The 25,101-nt window shown below is 38.4% G+C and overlaps 1 protein-coding gene and 1 pseudogene across 2 annotated transcripts in view; one reads left to right on the top strand and one right to left on the bottom strand.

The window, feature by feature from the left end:
• The window catches only part of Ddx10 (DEAD-box helicase 10), a 154,706-nt gene that overhangs the window by 66,180 nt on the left and 63,425 nt on the right, over positions 1–25,101 (top strand). The gene's annotated exons all lie outside the window — the stretch shown is intronic.
• Positions 12,631–13,080, bottom strand: Anapc15-ps1 (anaphase promoting complex subunit 15, pseudogene 1; annotated as a pseudogene).

Here is a 25,101-nt window from a genome sequence, read left to right as displayed (position 1 = left end):
GATATTTCTCAGTTGAGAATTCTTTGTCAAAATAATGAAGAATTAAATTTAGTGTCATAGAATTGTATGCTTTACTTCTAGAGAGAACAGGGGAAACAATCATAGTTACTGAATATTTTAAGCTTTCAAACAACCTTTTTCTAAGAAGTTAGAAAAAAGGCAATAAGTGTATTTTTTTTTAATGAAAGGTATAATGTAAATTTTGACAGTGAGATATGTCAAGCTAGTTTAGATCTTTGGTAAAACTTCTAGAGTTTGTGAACTAGATATGGTCAGCTTGGGTGAGGAAAAGGAATGGACACTGGTTCCTATTGCAAGCTACTTTAAATCTCTGTCATGCCATTTTCTGAGTAGGATTGCCAGAATAGGAATTCCAGAGACCATGTGAAATGTTTCCTAGGCTCCTCTTTTTAACAGATGTGGTCAGTGTGATTTTTGGCAGGAGGATAAAAAAACTCAGGAATTCTAAAAGCAGTGTTTTCTTTTTATTTAAAAAAAAGATTTATTTATTATATGAGTACACTGTAGCTGTCTTCAGACACACCAGAAGAGGGCATCAGATCTCATTACAGATGGTTGTGAGCCACCATGTGGTTGATGGGATTTGAACTCAGGACCTCTGGAAGAGCAGTCAGTGCTCTTAACCACTGAGCTATCTCTCCAGCTCCAGTGTTTTCTTCTAACCCTGTATTTATGAAAAAAAAAATCTGTTGATGAGTCCCTAAACCTTTATGAGACCTTAATCAGTTTTTCTTTTTTGACAAAGTCAGCTCACATAGCCCAAAGTGGCCTTGGACTCAACAAGATTGTTATGCTTCAATTCCAGCCTCTGTAGTGTTGGGATTACCTGTGCATACCGCCATGCCTGATAGGTTTCCAAACTTTTAACTTGTTTTTAAATACAGTTTTTATTGATTGAAAATTTTACATATTTTGATCATATCCACCCCACTCTTCCTCCAACCCCTCCTAGATCCATCCACTTCCTTATTGACTTATTTCCCCCCATCCTTTTCTGCCTGCCTGCCTGCCTGCCTGCCTGCCTGCCTGCCTGCCTGCCTGCCTGCCTGCCTGCCTGCCTGCCTGCCTGCCTGCCTTCCTTCCTTCCTTCCTTCCTTCCTTCCTTCCTTCCTTCCTTCCTTCCTTCCTTCCTTCCTTCCTTCCTTTCTTTCTTCCTCTCCTCCTCCTCCCCTCCTCCTCTTCCTCTTCTTCTCCCTCCTCTTCCTCCTCCTCCTCTTCCTTCTTTTTTAAAACAAAGCACATCAAGTTCACCTTGTGCTGTCCATATACTTCTGGAGTTGATCTACCAGGGGTCATACCTTTACAAAAAACCCAGATTGTTTGACCCCCTACCGAACTATCAACTCACTGTAGTTCTTCATTTGGGCACAGTGGGCTCCCTCTGCACCTATGCTAGAATGCTGATTGGCAGGCAACATGGGTGTTGTGACTTTATGAGTGTGCCACTCTTGTCATGTTCATAAGACATTGCTTTGCTCCAGTTCTCCTCACCCCCTGGCTCTTAGCAATCCTCCTTCCTCCCTTCTCAGATCCTGGGGGAGGGGTTTATATAGATGTCCAGTTTGTGGCTAAACATTTCCTCCTGTTGAGTGGATCTTAAGTCCAATTAGACAAGTGCTTGTTACTGCCAAGATGAATGCCAATATTGTACTTTTAGGGATATCTTTCTGTGTACTAATCATTGTTATAGTTCATTGATGTCACAGCTGGATAGAATTATTGATTGCTTCACTTTCTTGGAAGTTTACATTGTATGTTTTGGTATTATGATACCTGCAGGAAGGAAACTTTCTGGATTATGAATCTATTAGTTTTATTTTTTTCCTGCTTTCTACTTCTAAAATAATTGAGTTATCAGGTAAGACAGATCCTGTGTTTTAAGTATGCAATGTCTTTATGGTTGAAGATAGGTGCCTATTGTACATCAGAATTCTTTTCATTTATAAAAATGATAAGTGTCTCTGCATTCATGTTACATAATAAATATTTTGTCATTTTCATGGAAATATTTGTTGATATGGTTCATACTGAGGCTCTTTTTCCCCCCCCCTCTTTAGAGAACTAACATTATTCAAAGTGTTCCTTGTGTATTGACAGTAGGTTCTGCTGGTTTTCTTTCTTTGTATATAAAATAATCTGATTCCCAGTAGTAGATTATTTTTGAGTCATGCCTTAAAGAAATTCTAGTCACAGTACAACCGTATATTTCAATCTTTTTTTTTTCCTTAAATACAAGTTTAGTGGCCTTATATCTTTTTTTTTTTCTGAAGAATGACAGATATATTCTGCACCCATGCCAAGTTTAACATATATACCCTTTGTGCTTTGATATATGGAACTTCTGATGCCTATAAAAACTTTATAGATCCTCTTTAACAATATACAATTAATAGTTAAATATTTTTTTTAATTTAGAGAATACTTTATTAGTTTTTGTAATCAAACCCGCGTATATAAGACCTTACATATTTAATACAGTGTGTTACCCCTGTACAAATGGAAAAAACTTAAGTTCAACATTTCTAGACCAATATGGCTGTTAATTTCTGTACAGTGCCAACTCAACACAGTAAACGGGGATACTTTTTTCGAAAGTTGACAGCACAGGTAAAGTTTCAAAAAATTCAAATTATATATCTGTATATATATATTTATATTTATATAAAAAGACCAATAATAGCAGTGTGTTATGCATCAACAGCAGCAACAGCTTTTCTAGGTTCTGCAGTCATCTGAACAAAACTGTAGAGACATCCAGCACACTCCATTAAAAAAAAAAAAAGTAAAAAAACAAAACCCGAGAAAACAGCACAGTTCTGTTACTCTTGTGGTACCTGGCACCATTTTTTTTTTAAATTAGCTTCTCAATCATCATCTGGAAAGAAAACATTCTGAGCAACATCATTAAAAACAGCTCTGATAAAGCACGGTCACTACTACGTATCATAAAGCAGGTATATCTTATTGTGACTTACAGAGTACTTGATGAGTTAAAAGATTCAAAGGAGAGTTGGTATTTCTTTTTCTGATTTAATTTTATTGCATCTGTATTAGAATGTACACTGAAGACTTGGTACTAAGAAATTGATGCTGTTTGAGGGAGGAGTGTTACTGCTGTCTTAATTTCATAGGCTTCTTAAATGATCACTCTCACTTGAGTTTTTGTCTGTTTACTCCAACTAGTGTCAGGAAAATTCATCGCACATAAACTTTCCCCCCAAACTATTTAAAGGATACTTGTAAAATAATCAAGTTATCAGGTGTGATGATTTGTATATGCTTGGCCAAAAAAGTGGCACTATTAGGAGGTATGGCCTTGTTGGAGTGGGTTTGTCACTGTAAGTGTGGGCTTAAGACCCTTACCCTAGGTTCTTGGAAGCCAGTCTTCCACTAGCAGCCTTCAGATGAAGATGTAAAACTCTCAGCTCCTCCTGCACCCTGCCTGTATGGATGCTGCCGTGTTCCCACCTTGATGATAGTGGACTGAACCTCTGAACCTGTAAGCCACCCCCAATTAAATGTTGTCCTTATAAGAGTTGCTTTGGTCATGGTGTCTCTTCACAGCAATAAAACCCAAACTAAGAAGTTGGTACTGGAATGAGGTATTGCTGTGATAGGCCTGATCATGCTTTTGTTTGGAAGATTGTGGCATTTGGGACTTTGGATTTGGACAACAGTGGAATTCTTTAAGTAGGGCTTAATGGGCTATCCTAATAGGAATTTGGAAGACTTGCTAAGAGTGATTTGAACTGTGCTGACCTGGCCCAAGAGGTTTCAGTGGAGAAGAATTTCAATATGTAGAACTGTAGAACAGTAGAAACTGTTTTTGTGGTATTTTGGTGAAGAATGTGACTGCTTTTTGCCATTGTTCAAGAGTCTGCCTGTGGCTAAGGTGATTTAAATTAAATCTCTTTAAAAAAGGAAGTCTAAACACAGCCTAGTATAAATTCAGTTGTGTGGTTACTTTTTTTTTTTTCTTTTTTTTCTTTTTTTCTTTTTTTCGGAGCTGGGGACCGAACCCAGGGCCTTGCGCTTGCTAGGCAAGCGCTCTACCACTGAGCTAAATCCCCAACCCCAGTTGCGTGGTTAATAAACCCCACTCATGAAGAACATTTTAATGAAAAGGAACAGGCTGAGAAAGGAAAAATACAAAATATATGGTTCAGGTATTTTAAAGGGGTACCAGGAAGTAGAATGGACCTGAATCCTGTGTTCTACAAATTAACAGATCAAGGGATTGGAACTTTGGGGCAAGACCCCACATTGCTAAATTTAGGTCCAGGCATGGTGCCACACATCTTTAATTCTAGGAGACAAAGGCATACGGATTTCTGAGTTAAGCTCAGTCTACAGAGCAAGTTCTAGGACAGCCAAACTTAGGCAGTAAGGGAGTTGGAAAACAGAAAGCTGGTAATAGAATAAGGGGGACTGTGTTTGGCTCTGGCTTTATAATCAAGGGATAAAGAGACTACTGGAGTGATTGATGCTGGTTAACTGGAGCTCAGAAATTGGCTGTGATTAAGAAGAGACCAGCGTCACTGAGGTGAAATCTTCTGGGAAGTGTTTTCTGAGAGCACAAAGGAGCTGTGTTCCACAGATAGCCAAGCTTATACCTTGTGCTGTAGCTATACTTGGTAATGTGTAAGAGTCACCCAAGTGGTACTGGTTTTGAAGGCATGAAGGGATCATGCAAAGAGAGCCTATGAGAGGCTATTGGTGAAACCTACTTGCAGCAGAAGACCCCTGTATATTGGAGATGCCAGCACCATGGGATGATCACCAAGAAAGCAGCAGTGGAGTAGAGTCAACCAAAGCTTAAAGTGCTATAAAGTGCAGAGCTGGAGAAGTGACATAAGTCCTTTGGAGGAGCTCAGAAAATCATGTGTGGATCTGAGACATTGGAATAAGAAGCTGTGAAGCTGAAGTTGACTTGGAGAACCCAAGATGTTAGAGATGCCAGAGCTGTGGGATATCTGCTGAGGAAAGGTGCTAACAGGGAGTGGAACCAGCCCAAGAGAAAGAAGTTTGTTGCAGTCAACAAAGCTGAAAAAGAAGGTGGAGATCTGAAGACTGACTTGACATCAGGTGCAGTTTGGAGTTTGCCAGCTGGTTTCCTGTCTTGCTTGGACGATTACAGTTCAGTGATTGGGTGAATCCCAGAAGAGACCTTGAACTTTGGACATTTAACATTGTTGAGATTGCTATAGACTATGAGGAGTTTGGGAGTTGGACTAAATGTACTTTTTTATTATGGTATAGGTAGATATAGCCCCCATAAATGCATGGATTTAAACAAGCCTATGGGGGCCAGGGAGTGGAATGTGCTGGTTTATATATGCTTGGACCAGGGAGTGGCACTATTAGGAGGTGTGGCCTTGTAGGAATAGGTGTTTTCATTCTGGACATGGGCTTTAAGACCCTTACCCTAGCTGCCTGGAAGCCAGTCTTCTCTTAGCAGCCTTCTGAAGATGTAAAACTCTTACTGCACTATGCCTGCCTGAGTGCTGCCATGCTCCCGCCTTGATGATAATGGACTGAACCTCTGAACCTGTAAGCCAGCCCCAATTAAATGCTGTCCTCATAAGACTTGCCTTGGTGTCTCTTCACAACAGTAAAACCCTAGTTAAGACATCTATGGTCATAGGCATGTTGAGTATGACTTAATGTCCGAAAGTTAGTATGTGTTCAGAATGTACTATATCACTAAGTACCCTGGCCTTTTATATTGAATATTTTAGGCGTCTTTTAAAAATAGGCTATACAACTTTGCGTTTTAAAATTCTCTTATTGTTACTTTATGCTATATTATAATCAAAGCCATTTCCTAAAGAAGAAGGAAAATTTATAAACAGATGAGGGGATTTTATTAATTTAATTGGGATATTGGAGAGAAAAATATATTTTTTCGAAATGTAGGAGAAAAAGGTATTACTATTTCTAGCAAACATTCTATATCTGAGAATATAATAAAGAATTCAGGTTATTTTCTTTGTTTTTTTGTTATTTTTTAGTTGTTTTTACAAATTAGCTGATATTCAAAGAGAAAATATCGTGCCTTTAATAAATTTTAAAATATTTGTATGAAATATAAATTAAAAAGGTTAACCATCTTATGACGGTTAGTCTTTATCAACTTGATACAAGCTGTGTTGACTTTTGACCTAGGTAGATCTTATCTGCTGAACCTGGAATCTGAGGGCCTGGAAGGACGGAGTCAGACTATACAGTCTGATGCAGCAGACAACCTGACTTTAGTTACAGTATCCTTTATACACGAATGTAACAAAGCAAGCAATGATCCAAGGAAGGCTGTTTGAGTCCAGAAAAATATAATCAGAAAAGCATGTAAATCAATTAAGCACATACTGAATATTAACAGGCTAGCCCTTTCTCAGAACTTCTTCAGGGCAGATCAGTTGGAATACAATTACCTGGCATGTATAAGACTGGTTCCACTCCCTTTTAGCAGTTTTCCTCAGCAGATATTTCACAGCTCTGACATGTATAGATTATGTCTGGGAATGCACAAAAGCAAGGCAGAAGGCCATATCCAGATTTCAGGGTACATTGACCAGATTGGGTTCTATAGCTATGTTCTGATATCCAACTAGAATTAACATGTCTTTTAAGTTGAATGTAAATGTCTGTCACAGGTTGAATGTTAATGTTTGTCACTGGAAGCACAACATTTTGCCCAAGAGCTATGCAGGGAACAAAATGTACTTGAGGGTCCCTGCCTTTCTTCTTGAACCTCTCTCACAGTCTCCCAAGGCTGTGTTCACCATGGCTCTTCTTTTGACCGTGTTTGGAGGAAGCTAGAGCCTCCTAGGAAGATAAGACCTCAGTTGAATAAGTGCTTCTGTTAGACTGGCTGTAGGCAAATCTGTGGGAGTACGTTTTTGTTTTATGTGGGAGGGACCAGCATCTGTGGGAAATGCTGCACCCGGGCAGGTAGTCTTGAGGTGTATAACAAAGCTGTCAGAGCAAGCATGGGGGCAAGCCAGAAAAGCAACATTTCCTTCATGGTCTCTACTTCAGCTCCTGCCTCCTGATTCCTGCCTTGAGTTCTTGCCCCCAGTCTCCCTGTGTTATGGAACGTTACATGGAAGTGTAGCCTAATCCTTCCTTCCTCAAGTGGGATTTGGTCAGATTGTTTTATCACAGCAATAGAAAGCAGGTTAGGATACATCCCGAACATAGAACTTTCATTTTATTGGCTCTCTGCAAAGAAAACAACAATTAAAGTTTGAGAATTATGTAAAAGATGTTTCACTTCAAAAGCAGAACATTAATTTTTTTATAGATTATAGAATAAGTCTTTATATTTTATTATATTTCTACAACCAGATTCTTATTTTCTATAGATATTGTGTTAAATCAGTAGTAAAACAGAATTAGCTTTCATTAAAAACAGTCTTCCTCCCATGTTGGGCATGTCGCGTCACACCTACAGCATCATGCTCAGAGGTTACAGACAGTTGTTAGCTACCACTTGGGTCCTCTGCAACAGCAGCCAAGTGCTCCCAACCTAAGTGCCATTTCTCCAGCCCCTAAAAATATATCTGTAAAACAAAAATGTAAGCAAAATTCATACTGGTCTAAAAGTGAATTATAGCAAATGAGAAAGTACTTCGTAAAGTGATTTTTGAATTATCACAGTGATTATGGCATAAATTAGAATATTATATTAAAACTTGGTAAGTTAAAAAAAAAAAACCGTACTCTTTATAAAATTACTTTCTTATGTAAACTTTCCACAAGATTTTGTCTTCACCTCCCAAATGCTGGACTTACAGAAATGAGGCAGTAGGTCCATCTTACATAAGATTTCCATGGCCCTTCAATTTAAACAGTGTAGTAAAACAGCAGCATTTCACTCTAGACCCAAACACAGGCAGAGGAGTACGTGGTAATGATGCTCTGTCATGTCCTCAAGATGACATGGCAGACATTGGCATCTTCATTCTGAGGCTGTAAGTGCAGTAATCTATTATCAGCTTTAGGATTGTCAAACAAACTCTGGTAGTTGTTTTCACTGAAGCAACAGACTGCAGTTATAAGAAATGATAACTAAAGCCTAAGGCTGAGAAATTCTTGTTAAAGTCTCCTAGCAACCAACCAACCAACCAACTAGCCAGCCAGCCAGCCAGCCAGCCAGCCAGCCAGCCAGCCAGCCAGCCAGCCAGCCAGCCAGCCAGCCAGCCAGCCAGCCAGCCAGCCAGCCAGCCAACCAACCAACCAACCAACCAACCAACCAACCAACCAACCAACCAACCAAACAACCAAACAACCAAACACAAAACCAGGCACACTGTTGAGCAAGTTGGATAATTAAAAATCACGAGAGACAGAATGAATGCACAGCGTGTAGGACTGCGGGATATTTCAGTGAGAATTTGGTAGAAAGGACACTTATTTAAGGAACATGGGCTTATATTTGATGACTCCTTTTTATGAGTTTGATTTCTTTTATTGGTTGTCTTAGTGAGCTTTTCAGTTGAGAAAGTCAAAATTAGAAAAGGAGGATGCCAAAAAATGTCATTTTGGCATTTAAGCTGATGTTGATAATTTTGTTCATGCCTTTTGTCCTGACACAGTGTGCAGTGCGCTTGTGCCTGTCAGGCTGATGCTCAGGCAAGTGGAGGCCTCACTCCCGGGTCCTTGAAGCAGTCCTTTCAGAGCCACTTTCATCTTGTCATTGTGGTTTGCCTGTCAGTTCCTTCAAGGAAACATGGTGCCCAGCCTCACAAGTGCCTTTTCTCTTTTTTTTTTTTTTTTTTTTTTTTTTTTTTTTAATTAACTTGAGTATTTCTTATATACAAGTGCCTTTTCTCAAGGTTCGTCTTGTACTTCAGAAAAGTACAATTAATAAATGGAAAATGCTATACATATTTGCAGTTTGACCCCGCAGAGTATTAAAAACACTTGGCAGTGTGTTAAAAAAACCTCTTAAAAATTGGTCCATGTTTTAATATTTATAACTTACAAATATTAATTGGAATGAGGATATTTACATATTTAAAGATCTTGATAAAAAGATCATTTTGGATCATTCATGTAGATTCTGAATTAATGATAAGTTTCTAATAAGGGAGAGACACAGACAGAAGACATTGAAAAGAGAATGAAACGAGGCAGTGTGAGTGTGGAGACTGGGAATACTATAAACCAAGGTGTGTGTGGAGCTAACAAAAGATGAAGGAGAGAAGCGAGAGATTCTCCTGTAGCTGTTGGCAGGTAATATGTCCTTCAGAACACTGAGAGAATTTGTGTCTGCTAAAAAGACCTGAAGTTGGTGTGAGTTACGAAGAAGATATAAAGTTAATTGTTTTTCTAGTTTTAATTCTGTCATGAATTTCTTGCTTTGGGTAGTGGATAAGTGCAAAAAACATATTTGATGTTGAAAGTGTAAAATTAATGTGATGTTCCACAGCTTCCAATGCAAATGTCTATTCTAACTGTAGAGATATTCATTGGTTAATCTTGGTATATTACATTTTATTTGTTTTAAAGCTTTTTAAATAATAAACTTAATAAAATTAAATAGAGGTATGAAATATGTGAAATTTCACTATAGAAATCTCAGAAAACAAAACCCATTTTACTGAATAGTTAAGATTTAATGAGGTACATTTTATTATTTATAAGAGTGATTTTAAACTGAACCTGATATTTTTACTATAAGAAGTATGTTTGGAATGCCAAGCAGCTAGAGCTTCCAGGGACTAAGCCACTACCTAAAGACTAAACATGGACTGACCCTGGACTCTGACCTCATAGGTAGCAATGAATATCCTAGTAAGAGCACCAGTGGAAGGGGAAGCCCTGGGTCCTGCTAAGACTGAACCCCCAGTGAACTAGATTGTTGTGGGGAGTGCAGCAATGGGGGGAGGGGGGGAACACCCATAAAGAAGGGGAGGGGGAGGGATTAGGGGGATGTTTGCCCGGAAACCGGGAAAGGGAATAACACTCAAAATGTAAATAAGAAATACTCAAGTTAATAAAGATTTAAAAAAAAAAAAAAGAGAGAGAACACATGATGAAAAAAAAAAGAAGTATGTTTGGTTAGAAAGTGTCTGATGAGTACAGTTAGTTGTAAAACTTGTCATTTCTTCCAGTATACCAGCAGTTTTATTTACTGTTGCTTAAAAAAAAAAAACCCTGAAAATATCAATGTGGTAAAATAGCAGTATTATTCTCAGTATGATTTTGAACTTGCAGACCTGTGAATACTATCTTGAAAGGGTTTTTGGGTGGGATCAGGGGGCTGTGGATCACATTTTGAGAACCAGTGGCTCAGATGACAAGACCTAGTTATAAAATTAAGATAGAACTCTTAGTCTCTGTGTTGGGGTACCCCTCATATTAAATATTGTTACTTTTCAATGCCAACCAGTATAATATAGCAAAATCCCTGATGTGATTTCAGTACACGCTGAATTACTTACAACTGGTTAGTGGTACGAACCTTATGATACTTGGATAAACGAGTAGGTATGATTGATCTCTAACACTCTAGCATTTGTGTGAGATGATGCTGTTACTGTTGTCATCGTTGTTGTCGTCGTCGTCGTCGTCGTCATCATCATCATTATATTTTTGCTTATAAGTGCTAAAAGTTTAGCTCAACCCTAATCTTCTCTGTACATTAAAGATTATGTGAGTCGTTTTGAAAAGACTTAGCAAACATAGGAATTCTAAACTTTGTAATGTTTAAGAAAACATTCTTGGGCTGGAGAGATGACTAAGTGGTTAAAAGCACATAATGCTCTTCCAGAGAACTGGGTTCAGTTCTTAGCACCCTTGTCAGGCAGATCACAATCACCTGCTCCAGGGGAATTTAACCTCTGCAAGCATGCACACACACAGTAATAATAAAGAAATAACTAAAAGGTTTTATAATGTGTCGTTATGTTGAGAAGGGAAACCCAACCCTGGAACTTAATACCAGGCAGAAGAGAATACAAAAAGAAGGTATTTGACAAGATAGAAAGTATTGATGCTCAGTTAATGTAGAAGTCAGGGTTGTGGAAAGTTTGGAGGTGTCTAAGGCTGCATACCTGAAAATTTAGTGGATGAACAGTATATGTGCTCTCATTTGTCACAAAAAAGCCAAACTGTTAAGTTAGTAAAACCACTGCTGTGTAAGCAGTTATGGAAAGTACTCAAAACAGTTATTCACTCTTATCCATGTTTTTAATTTCTGTAGTTTTCAGATACCTTTGGTCAACCAAGAGCCATTGGAAATTTCTAAACTAAATAAATTATGCATTTAATTAGCTTTTACTGTAACATGTGATTAGTCACTTTTTTATTTATTCAACTTTACTTTTATTGCGTCAAATTTATAAATTAAATTTCATAACAGTTATGTGTATGGTATATATGAAAAATTTCAGGCTCAATATTGCCAATGGCTTTAGGCATCCATTGGGGGAGGGGGTCTATTTAGGAGTGTTTTCTTTAAGGAATGGTAAAACCACTAACAGTAACTTCTCCGGCCTCATCTCCCTGTGCTTGGAACTGTTTGATAATTAGTAGGGAAGACTTTGTTTTTGTTGTTTTTAGTAAGAGGTGTAGAGTTAGTCCATGCTATATTCTGATGTGAGTAGACTTTGTCTTGGCTTGTTTTACCTTGAGATGAGAATTGTTTATATGTTGGTTTATGAGTAGGTGGATCATATGAGTATTGTTCTGTGCAGGTACTTTCCCCACTGCTGAGTTATTTTTGTTAATCACACTTAATACAACATGCTTAAACCTAAAACCAGGTATCCCAGTTAGGGTTTCTGTTGCTATGAAGAGACATCATGGCCATGATAACTTTATAACTCTTATAAAGGAAAACATTTAATTGGGGTTAGTTTATAGTTCAGAGGTTTAGTTCATTGTCATCATGCAGGCATGCATGGCAGCATGCAGGCGACACGGTGCTGGAGAGTAGCTGAGAGTTCTCCATCTAGATCAACAGAAATAGGAAGAGACAAGGAGATACTGGACCTGGCTTGAACATCTAAAACCTCAGAGCCCACCCCCAGTGACACACTTCCTCCAGCAAGGCTAAACCTACCTCAGCGAAGCCACACCTCCTGATAGTGCCACTCCCTATGAGTCTATGAGGGGCATTTTCGTTCAACCACCACACCAGGTTACAACAGAGAGCATTGTTTTATATTTTGTTCTCTCTCAAAACATATTATTCCTTTAGTGTTTGTTATACTGTGTTCTGCTTCCCTGAACATGAAAATTTTGTGTTTTTAAAAATAGCTTGTATTTTGGAAAACTCAAAGATTTTATTTTATTTTATTTTACTTTGGGAAAGAATCAGTCCTGTGTCTTTAGTGAAGAGGCTTAGAAAGGGACCACACCTGCAACCAAGGAGTGAGGAACCAGCCGGGAGAGTGGGATGGGTTCAGGCATTCAGAGAAGACTGATGGCCTGGAAGGGCCCAAGGAGACCTTGTCCTGGCAGCAGCTGGGAAAGTGCCTAAGGAAAAGCTTTAGGCACTACAGCCACAAGCTGGTTCAGCAGACTGAGGGACTGAGGCTGTGGATGCAAAATAGGTTGGGGTGGTCTGGAATCAATCTGAGGCCACCTTGGCTGGTCTGCCTAGATCATCCACTGGTCCTGATCCGTTCATTGTCCTCCACGTCCACCTCACTCACTTCTCCATCATCAGGTAACTCACTATAGTCGTTCATCTCCTCCATGTCCTGCACATCCTCATCATCTTCTGAATCCTCTTCACTGTCCTCCTCATCTTCATAGTGCTCTGAGGCAGGCTTACCATAGCTTCCAGGTTGTTGTCTTTGTCTGCCATGCTTTGAAGCCAGGCCTGATGCTGCTGCTTCTACACACACAGGAGCACAGGATCTCCACACCAGGTCAATCCAGATTAAACCACGGTGTCTCAGTTACATGAGGGAAGAGTGAAGGGAACAAAGTAGACATGACTCCTACGCTCAGTTTGAGCCCTGGCTCCACCACTTACTAGCTGTTTGACTTTGACCAATACACTTAACCTCTCTGGGCCTCAGTTTCCCCATCGTGCCAAGAGCCGGCAGGCAGCAGTGACCTGGAAGCACTTCCCCAGCAGAAAGATTGTAAATATGCTGTTTCATACTTCTCCTGGGTACGCTCTGAGGCTGGATTTGGGTTATCAGTCCCTTTCCTCTCCACGGGACATGGCATACAGCCTCCTCTTCATCATCATCTCTTATGCTGATTGGCATCTCACTTGGTGGAGTTAGAGGAGACTTATGTGACTGAATGGTCTGTAGGATATAGACCTTTGGTAGTTAACACTTTTTTGGTCAGTCTGCTCTCCCTGTCCCCATAAATAGTAAGTGGCTTTGAATGATAGAGAACATGGTGAAACCTTTAAAAACCTGTTTAGAATCGCACACACTGGCTCATTTAAATAGTTGGTGTTACCAAGTACAGAAACATTTGAAAGAAGCTGTATAAATGTCTTTAGGTCATTAAAAGTATAAATATTGTAACTATGATAATTTGTTACATCAAAGTAAATGGAAATGAAAGTTACTTATCTTAAATTTCTTTTTACTCTAAATACTGACTTTTGAATATGAAAGATTATGTTGACAAATTTACGTAGACTTTGAATTTTACAGTAAGTATAGTATAGTTTTGTTGCGGTAAAAAAGAGAAAAAAATGGTGTGACCCTTCTTGTGTGTACCGCTCCGCCCTTTTCTCCATGGCACTAACTCTGCCCCGGGCAGTAGCGCCATAGGAACTAGTGTTAATTTATCCCAGTGGCTTTCCTCTGGCCCCCATGGTACCCGGCAGTCCACGAGCCATTTCATCAGGGCTCCTTGCCACACTGCTTTGCTTTCACTCACAGTTTCCTTGCCTGGTTGTTACCACACCAGGGATAGACATCCCAATTCCGTGGTGGGCTTGGTGCATCCCACCACTGCATCTTCTCTTGACTTGAGTTACTAACTGAGTAGTTAACTGAAGTCACCACATGAAAGAACACACCACATAATAGCCTCTGATCCAATTGATAAGGTATAATTTGCCCATCTAGACAGCACAAAATTCTGTACACATCCATCCCTTAAAAATATTCTTAATAACCTGTATTTATGCATAGAGAAAAATCTTTTTTTTATTGGATAATTTTATTTACGTTTTAAATGTTATTCCCTTTTCCGTTTTCCCATTCATAAGCCTCCTATACCATCCCTCCTCCCCATTCTTCTGTGAGGGTGTTCCCTCTCCCAGCAATCCCCCCTCTTCCTGCTCTGACATTCCCCTACACAGTGGGGGTCTAGCCTTGGCAGGACCAAGGGCCTCCCATTGGTGGCCAACATGGTCATCCTCTGCTACATATGCAGCTGGAGCCCACTACTCTTTGGGTAGTGGTTTAGTCACTGGAACTCTGGTTGGTTAGCATTGTTGTTTTTATGGGGTTGCAAGCCCCTTCAGCTCCTTCAATCCTTTCTGTAACTCCTCTGTTCTCAGTTCAGTGGTTGGCTGCGAGCATCCACTTCTGTATTTGTCATGCTCTGGCTGTGCCTCTCAGGAGACAGCTATATCAGGCTCCTGTCAGCATGCACCTCTTGGCTTCATCAATATTGTCTAGTTTTGGTGGCTGTATATATATGGGCTGGATCTCCAGGTGGGGCAGGCTCTGAATGACCATTCCTTCTGTCTCTGCTCCAAACTTTGTCTTCATATCTCCTTTTATGAATGTTTTTGTTCCCCCTTTTAAGAAGGACTGAAGCATCTGCACTTTGGTCATCCTTCTTCTTGAGCTTCATGTGGTCTGTAGATTGTATCTTGGGTAATTCGAGCTTTGGGCTAATATCCACTTATCAGTGAGTACATACCATGTGTGGGTTTTTTTTTTTTTTTTTTTTTTTTTGTGATTGGGTTGCCTCACTCAGGATGATGCTTTCTAGGTCCATCCATTTGCCTATGAATTTCATAAAGTCATTGTTTTTGATAGCTGGAGTGGTATAGCTGGGTCCTCAGGTAGACTATGTCCAATTTTCTGAGGAACCTCCAGACTGATTTCCAGAGTGGTTTTACCAGCTTGCAGTCCCACCAACAATGGAGGAGTGTTCCTCTTTCTCCACATCCTCGCCAGCATCTGTTGTCACCTGAATTTTTGATCTTAGCCATTCTCACTGGTGTGAGGTGGAATCTCAGGGTTGTTTTAATTTGCATTTCCCTGATGACTGAGGATGTTGAACATTTCTTTAAGTGCTTCTCGGACATTTGATATTTGTTCTTTCAGTTCTCTTCCTTAACCATATGGATCTTGGGGACTAAACTTAAGTTTTCAGGCTTTGTGGCAAGCACCTTTCCATTCTGAACTATCTTGCTTTCCTTTTATTCCTGTTTACTGCTCATTTGTATTTTATTATGTGAATATACATCATTTATTCATTTCTAGTTGAACATTTGAGTTTTAATTTTTTGGCTAGTTGTTTGGCCTATTTTTGGGAACCAATGGGGTACTAATAGAAGACCAAAGCAACAAGCCCACCTGTGTCTAGCTTGGTGAGACAGTGGGCCTATTGGCTTTACTTAGGAACCGCCTGTAACTTCAAGGCATTCATCACAGTATGGGTAATGCCTACTGAGAGCTTCATCCTGAGCTCCCTGCCCAGCTTTAAGGCAGTGCCACTGAAGAGTGTCAGTTCTTCCTTTCTAGCCATTGTTCATTGCTCATATTATCTCAGAGAGGGCCTTGCCAGGCTGTAAACTTCTGAGCTTCTTCAGTTGCTGCACTTGCTTTGTGGAGTGTCAATTGAAGACAGTATCCTTCCACCACCTCTAATGAGATCTCAGGAGTCTGTTCGGAGTTGTGCGTACCCCATTATGTGGAACTATGTGGGTCCTCATTGGCTGAATGTGTGCATGTAAATGAGATATAAAGTGAGGGGACACCTGTTAAAATGGGGGAAGATGGGAAGAAAACTGAGTGCTTCCAGTATGTTCCTGATTAGGTAGAGTTTGAGAGTTTACTTCATTTACAGTGGTATGGAAGCCAGACACTTAGGTGTCAAAAGATGTCTCAGGAGAGTTTGGGTTGCCTTTGCCTTAGCATCCAGAGTTGATGTCATGATGGATGTCTGTCTGTATGTCTGTCTTCTGCTGTTGGCAAGGCCTGTTCCAGTAGAGAATGGTCTGTGGATCCATCGATCTTCACTTACAGTGGAAGGCTGCTCCCTATTCCTCTCCCCCACTGTCACTGGGTTCTGGGCCTATTATGCCAATTCTCATCCAACCTTTCTCCCCTAAATCCCATTCGGTACCCAGCTGTCGTTTTACTGACAGCTGGGACCAGCCAGGCTCTATTCTGGCAGTGGGTTGGCAGTTTCAGGCTCCTGGCTCAATCTCTGCTTTTATAGCTTGAGCTCCTTGTCACAGTGCTCCAGATCTGAAGTCCTTCCTACCCGTAATAGCATTATCAAACTTTTGAATTATAATGCTGTCCTGTTTGGGTTGTTGTTATTATTATTGTTGTTGTTGTTGTTGTTATTATTATTATTATTATTATTATTATTGCTACCTTCATTTCTTTTGAGTGTATGTTTGTGTGTTGTATGCCATGGCACAGGTGTGGAAGTCAGAGTCCAGCTTTTGGGAGTTCATTTGCTCCTGCCATGTGGGTTCTGGGCATCCAGCTCAGGCTGGCAGGCTTGGTGGAAAAGTGCCCTTAATATCTCTGTCTTCTCACTGATCCCATTTTGTTTTGGCTCATTCTTTATTTCTTGCAAAGGACTATAGTTAAATTCCTTCCCTCCCTCCCTCCCTCCTTCTTTCTTCTTTCTTTCATCAGCTGTCAAGAGTGCCTTGTTCTTATTTCTCCATGTCAAGTGCAGTTTTACTACTTAACTGACTTCTGCCAATGTTCTTCTTTGGACCCTCCCTCACTCAGCAGGGATTTGAACGAATGGTCTTGATTTCCTGGAGAGTTGTATTAGGATATTATTCTGATGTGTGAGAAAAGTTAATCTAGTACCCTCTCTCCTCATGGATGCTTAAGGAATTTCCTTGGGAAACCTCCAGTGGAGAAATGCTACTCCAAATCTGTATCCTTCTATATTCACTTTCTCCAGTAGAATTGATATCAAGAAAACAGAGACAATGTCTTTTTTATTCTCATATCATAGGACTAAGTACCAAAACTGATTCAGAGTTGATGTTCAATAAATACTAGTGGGGATATGGATATTGATCACTTAATGTGCATAGTTCAGCTTTATTTTTACAGTTTAGTTATAGCTCTGTTGTTTATTTTTCATTTAAAGCCTTTTGTTTTGTATTTCTGTTCTGTATCAAAGTGAGCACCTGAATATTTGCAATATTGTTCTTTACTTGGCTGTGTTCCTTTGACATTGTTCTTCTTTCTTGTAATTTATATGTGTGCTTTGTCTGCCTCGCTAGAGCTAATATAGTTAGTGACTACCTAATGATGCGTGTATTTGGAACAGCTAGTGCTAGACTTACAGTAAATTAAATTCTTGTTAATTAATGGACAGTCACAGGGATGCATGAGATGGTACCTTTGCCTAATTTTGTTAGACAACATATGTTTCAGCTATCTACTTGAATGTTGCTTTTGTAGTATTTATGGTTATTTATTCTGATTTTGTCTGTTGGTCGTTTTTATTATTTATTATTATACTCTTCAACATTTGATGTATTAATTAGTTTTTTCTTAGAAAAGCGATAAAGGAATTGCTACCTTTCTTTTCACATCCCTGTCTGTCAGGTGTGTAGAAATGGAAATGCACAGTGGTTGTTATTTGAAGTTGATATGCCAGTCTGTGAGGTGTTTGCTGAAGTTCATGAAAAGTAATCTTTTGATTTGGTACACAGTTGTTCTCAAGTGGAGTTCCCATATTGTCAGACTGAGGAATATGATGATGGTGCATGCTGTCTGCAGAGGGAATGCCCCGTAGTTCCTACGAGTCTGCACCAGGCTGTCATAATAGGTGTTTTGAATGCCAGAGGATGATTGAATTTGTTTTAGACCACTAAATGTTTTAGACCACAGTTTTCTAACAACATTAGGCCTCAAAGAATTACCTTTACTCTGTTTCTTGTTTGTCCTGTCAAAGGCAATGACATTGTTGTTTTGTAAACTGCCATGAATCACCAAGTAGATTTGTAGTATGTTGGCTTGTCTTTTTCTCTGTTTTAAAGCTCGGTGTTAGATGAATGTTACAGAAATGTTTTCAAAGTGTTTCATCTTATGAAATTGTTGTTTCAAGATTGCAAAAAGTTTCTTAAAGGTTAGATGCTAGACCACCTGTGGATCCTGAATGTATATTAAATTGTATTATATTATTATACCATATCTTATTATATTTATCATTACAACAGAGTTTCCTCATCTCTTATATGTTGAATATTCCACCCTATTGTGAAATTCTCATAAGAATAGAAATGGAAGTGTTTATAGCTTATGTGGTACAAAAGTGTAAAGTTGCCAGTTTGTGTTTGACATGACATTATTAGATCAGCTTCCATGGCAACATCCTCTAATCTTCTTTTCAACTCTTTATGATGCGTTCAGTTCCCTCAAGCAGGAGGCCAGTCCCCTTTTATAAGATGACTTTTGAAGTTTCTTTTGATATCTTTGTGTATGCATGACTCTTGATACCATGTTAAATCAAAACCACAAAACTAATGGACGGTTGAGTGAGAATTAGATCAGGTGTATTTTACTCTTCAGCCTGTGATGTTGAACACACATTCTGTCACCTCTCTTACCACAATTAGTAGAATCGACACACTGGGAATGTCACTATTTAGAGAAAGCGACTACTAATTAAAGGTAGCTCTAGGAACCTTTAATAAGAAAAGACATGAATAGAATTGCTAATGTGACATAGTTTCAGGACATTTATTTATAGTCAGGAAAGCAGAATTTGCCTTCATCCCTCTGGTGTGTGTTTGATAGGCTGTGCTGCATCCCACCAAAATTTAGAGTCACAGAAATATAGGTCTAGAGATTTTTAACAGTCAAGTAGTAATGTGTTTATATAAATCCACTAAATCTAACCATATCATACTGATAACTTTAAGTTTGGCTATAATTTTCCTCCACTTCATAGCCTTTTATTTCATAATAATAATTTTTTCTTTAAAGCAGCCTTTTATTAGTATACAAATAAATAACCAAATAAAGATGATTCATTTGGTTTCTTTTTGTTTTTTCAAATTCTATGATTTTGATTGATTTATTCACAATTTATTTCTGTTCAGGGCATGGCATTTCTTTTGAAACTGGTTCTGATGCATTTCTACTAAGTTGCTTTCCTTTAGTAATCTTCTCAAATTTTAGTCTTGATGGGATTTCATTTTCCTCCTCTCCTTGACTGAAACGAAAAGTTTCATGACTCCATTTACATTAAGTAGAAAGATGCATATGTATATATTTGGAAATTTGCTCTCTTTAGTAAAAATCTACTCCATCTGTTAACATAGTTTTTGAATGGCAAAGTATAATTGGATGACAGATGCCTCTTGAATTCATCTTTTTAAGTTTGACCAAAACCAATTTTGTATGTGCAAGGCATATTCAATTGTTATTAGTCCTTTAGCTTAAATATAAATACAGCTTTGAAATATTTTCACTCAAAACAACCTGTTAGGATCATACCTCAACCTGTTATTATAATACAGCTTAGCAGACAGCAAAGCGCTGTTCCCAGAATAGCCATCAGTGTTGGAGTTATTTTGTGGACTCAATATTAAGAGAGCTGTTCCCTTTGAGCATCTTCTCCAATGTTTACTTCTCTTTCCTCTTTACTTTGTTTTTCTAATACTTTTTTTTTAATTGCTTGCCAGTGGTCTTTTCCCAATTTGTTAGATTTAATTCAGTATGGAAAGGCATCTGATAACTTTGTCGTTCAGGGTTTGTCTTGCACCTTCAAGAATCTTTAATCACTGTTGCTTTTACATCTCAAAGGCACATACTATATAGGTCTTCTTGAGTTCACATGAAAATAGACAATATAGTTTTATGTTTGCGCGCGCGCGTGTGTGTGTGTGTGTGTGTGTGTGTGTGTGTGTGTGTGTGTGTGTAGACCAGAGTCTTCCTCTATCACTCCCTTCTTGATTTTTGAGACAGGGACTCTTACCAAACTTATTGCTCACCGATTCTAGTAAACTAATCTTATCAGCTTCCTCAGTGCTGTACTACAGACCCACAGTGGCTTAAGAATGTCTTTTATTTAGTCTTTGACAGTTTCATACATGTGTACAATACGTCTTGATCTTATCTATTACCAACAATCCCTGGAGTCTCTGCAACACCTTCTTCCCACCTTCATATCCTTTACTTTTTCCCTCTTCAAATCTATTGGATCCAATTAGTGCTGCCTATTGGAATGTTGAGTGTCCCTGCTAGCTTGGTCCCGTGTAGCTTACTATAGCTGCAGTGAATTTACGGATGCAGATGCCCTGTCATATCTTCAAAAGACAGCATTTCACGGCATCCTTACCATCCTATAGTATTCTTTCCACTGTCCTTCTGTGATATTCCTTGAGCCTTGAGGTGGTGGTGGTATACAAGTTTCATGTAGGGCTAAGCACTCAAGACTCACATGTTTTCAACACCTTGAGCAGTTAAGACTCTGTTTTATCTGCTGCTTCCTGTAGAGAGAAGTTTCACTGGCCAAGATTAAGTGCAACACTTATTGATGGGTATAAACATAGATGTCTAGGAAGTAGTTTGATAGCCTGTCAATTTAGAAAGCCCACAGTAGTAAGTTTCTCTATAGTGCCTGTGACCTCTTATGACCAATGCTTTGCCCCCCACCCCCGACCCCCAAACAAGGATACTGGGGATCTGAATTAAGATCCTTGGCACTTTACTGACTGAGCTATCTCCTAGCTCCCTCGTTAAAAAGTTACGAGCAAATTTCATAGTAAATCATACAAAGTAGTCTTTAGTAAGGTAAGGAAATCTGGGCAATAGAACAAGTGTTCAAGTGTGGAAATAAATATCTTTGTTCATTGTCTTCTGAGCTGGTTCCCTTTCCCAACTTGTGAGAGTTCTGTGAAATCTTATTCCTCTGACTTTTGGGTCCTACATTATAATCCTTTTTAGAACACGACGCTCCTGCTGGGTTTGTTTTGAAGATAGTTTGTGCTGTTACTGTTTGGGTTTGGTTTGGTTTTGTGCTTGATTTTAAGTTTTAGGACTAAGCTTAAATAAGGGCCATAAATATCTGTCCATTATACCATAGTAAACTTTTTTTTTAAAGATTTTTTCCATCTTTATTAAATTGGGTATTTCTTATTTACATTTCAAATGTTATTCCCTTTCCTAGTCTCCAGGTCAACAGCCCCCTAACCACTTCCCCTCCCCAGTAAATTGTGTAGAGGATATTACATATTATATTAGTCCAAATGAATCTGAGAAATTAAAATTGAACCAGAAGCAGTTCAAAGAAATATATTAGTTTCATATTGTATAAAAAACTATCACAAACAGCACCACTAAATGATACACGTAGATGCCTCGGCATGTAAAGGCGTTTGCTGCTCATAGCAAGTAATGACTTATGTCCTTGCAACCCACAGGGTGGAAGGAGGAAACTGGCTCCCATAGGTTGTTCTCTGGTCTCTACATATGCATCATGGTAGGTGGTACATATCCACATGGGCTCCTGGTCTTAGTATCAGTCTCAGTCTTAGTCTCTGTATCTGTCTGTCTGTCTGTCTCTCACTCTCAGTGTCTCTCTGTCGCTAACACACATTAAATATAAATGAATGGAATAATTACAATAAATAAATGGAATAATTGAAAGTGGAATAATTAAAACAAACCCCCAATAAACAGCATAATTATGGTTTCATATTTTCCATGAACCAAATGTTTGAGCATGGTTTAACTGAGTCTTCTATTCATGATCTTTTGACAAAGTTACAATCAAGCACTAACCAGTTTGCCCTTTCGTTTTGGGATTTGATTGGCATAGAGGGCAGATTTTTGGGAGGGGAAAGGGTGCTGTTTGGCATCTATATAACTGCATGTTTTACTGGCTGTTGACTGCTGGCAGTGTGCTTTGGGCTGAATGCGATTGAGGATATAGCAAGGAAGTTTCTGTCTGAAATTACACTGAGAGTCTTCACAAGGAATTGAATTACTTGTTACTTTGGTCTCTTACTTATATTTTTGGTTGTGTGCTTAGCATTTAAAAGTTGAGACATGGAGATTGTGGTCTATTTTTCTCACTCTAGAATTGTACAAAGTAACTTTCTGTTATTTTAACTGCCAGATGTGTAATAAACTTTTTGTTGTTGCAAGGTAACTACCTTTAGCTGCTAAAGATGGGTTACTCCAGGATGGCTGTTGATTTTATTAAGTCTGTAGGGGATTTAATAGCTCCCAGATGCTAGTCAAGTAGAGTTGTATTGTTACATAATAGAACCACAGAAGTGATACACATCACTTTAGTTATTAAGTGATAATCTTATAATCATTGGCGTATTGCATGAAGAGAATAAAGTTCTGAGCCCTGCCCACGTGGAATGTAAGGATTTTACACAAGTGTGTTAATATAGAGGCAGGATCATTGGGGTATCACCTTTCGGCCTTTCTGCCATAGACAGAATACAAATAAGCATTTAGTGATTAAAATGCTGTGTTTCATTGCTTATGAATTGTTTTCATGTCAGGGTCAAGCTGTACAGTATGTAGTAACATAGTTCCTATTTTGGTTGTATGTCACATACGCTAATGAGAAGGCCTCCTAGCACTGAACTTGTCCTTTTACAAGATGTACACTGTGGATGCCAGTTCCACCCTCTACCCAGATTGTATTCATTAACATTTTCATGAAACTATTAATTATATTATATTTGCTTTTGCTAAAATGTAGCAAGCAGTATAGAAATATCACATTTCTAGCTTAAATAGATGTTTCATGTAGAGCATAATTTTGGAAGAAGATCGTTTTCTGTGTTTATTTGTTCCTAATAGTTTTAAAAATTTTAATTTCACAATAACATTAGTTTTTATTTCTTTAGAATTGATTGTGAAGTCAGTGAGTTTTCTTCCATGGAATATTTCTGTTTATTTGATTTCTACATGTTTAATGCTAGTCTCTAAATTAAATATAACTAGGCTCTCTCTGTGTTAGTGTACTACTGACTTGCTCTTATACGGAAGGATCTTCATGTTTGTTGGCAGTGTCTCTCACTGTAGAGATGATTGCTTTATCCTGGGGCTCTTAGGGACATGTATGTTACTGTCTTCCTATTGTTCCTTTAAGGAAGTGACTGTTTAGTTTATATTAATGGTGCATAACCAGCCTGCTCATTAATTTTCCTGTGGTTGTTGCCTGTAGACTTTGCCTAATATACTAGACACTATTTGTGGAATGGGCAAGAAAATCAATAACTAAGACTTTAAGACATATCTAGTTATTTTCCAGAGTTTGTTAAATCATTATATACTGGTACTGTGCCATTGAAGTAAGTTTAATTTTTGCCATAGCATACTAGCAAACTCTACTGTAATTAATATTACTCACATTTAACAAATAAGCTATGTTATTCACTGTTGTTTTTTTGAATGTTCCTTTTTAAAATAGTTGCATGCCTCAGAAAGTTGCACTTGAAGGAGAATATTAGTGTTTCATAGTTTTTTTGGGGGGAAATAATGGGTCATCTCATTGCCTACATTGATTTATAAGTATAAATATATTATAATAATCAGCACAGGGATATATTGGTAGTTTTAGATATTACTCTGTTTATACTCTTCAAAAATTTATTGATTGAGTGCATTGTAGCATATTTCAAAAGATAAAATGGTAATATCTGAAATTTTAACAAAGTAGTCATAAAATATAACCATTTATTGTTTATGAACAGGTTTTAAAAGTAATTCATACGATTGGCTTAAAATGCATAATACATGCTTTTGTAAACAGTCAACCACTAAAACTCTTGTGGGTTTTTTTTTTTGTGATATTGAATATATTCATGATTGCATATTTCTCATCATTTAAGAAAACGAAGCAAGTCAGAATTTTATTTTTTCATTAGTTATATTTAAATTTTAGCAAACTGTATCCTTTTAACATACCCATACACATACTGATTCTCTAAATCTCACTTGTGTTGTACAATTAGATTGTATTATTGTACATTTGTATAATCTTAAGGGCTACTTTCTACTCATTCATGTGTAATATCAAAATTATTTTTGAGTGTGTGTGTGTGTGTGTGTGTGTGTGTGTTGTATGTGTTGTGTTTTTTCCTGATTTGTTGCTGTAATTACATCACTTGAGCTAAAGAAACTTGGGGGAAGATGAAATTTATTTAGCTTTAACTTGTAGCTCATAGTCTAACATAGAGAGAAGCCAGAGTGGGAATCATGGAGGAATGAAGCACTCTGGGACACACTCTTCGGCTAACTCATAGACTCAGGTTGAGCTGTCTTTCTTGTATAACTTGGGACCATCTCTCCAGGGACAGCATTATTCATAGTGGGCTTTTATATCAGTTAAGTTAGTTCAGATGACTCTAGGTTATATCGTTAATCAGTAATGTTTTCTAGAAGTGTGTGTGTGTGTGTGTGTGTGTGTGTGTGTGCGCGCGTGTGCGCGCGTGTGCATGTACATATTCATGCATGTGTGTGTGCATACAAATATACACTGTGTGTGTGCACATGCACATTATCTAGCAGGCCTCCACTGTATTTTTGAGACAGGATCTCTGACTGAACCTGAGTTCCATCATTTTCTGATTGACTGTCTGGCTAAGAAGCCTGCAGGTATGCACTCCCCCACCCCTAGTCCTCTAAGTTTACATTTGCCTGGCTACTCAGATAGGCTAGACAAAGAATATGAAATGGTGGTCTTTTCTTTATATCATAAATGAAACACAGCCTCATCTGCACCTTTGGTTTTTTAGACTTCTTGGAGATGGGTACTAGAGATTGAACCTAAGACTTTGTGCACTTTAAGTAATCACCACCACAGATAAGACTAGATCTCTAACCCTTTTTTGATTAAAAACTTTAATAACTAAGTGTTTTGTGTGTATAGTATGTAAATACATATGCACATATG

This window comes from Rattus norvegicus, chromosome 8 (assembly GCF_021556685.1).
Source record: "Rattus norvegicus strain SHRSP/BbbUtx chromosome 8, alternate assembly SHRSP_T2T, whole genome shotgun sequence".
Classification (NCBI taxonomy): Eukaryota; Metazoa; Chordata; class Mammalia; order Rodentia; family Muridae; genus Rattus; species Rattus norvegicus.
This window is presented reverse-complemented; position numbering and strand designations above follow the sequence as displayed.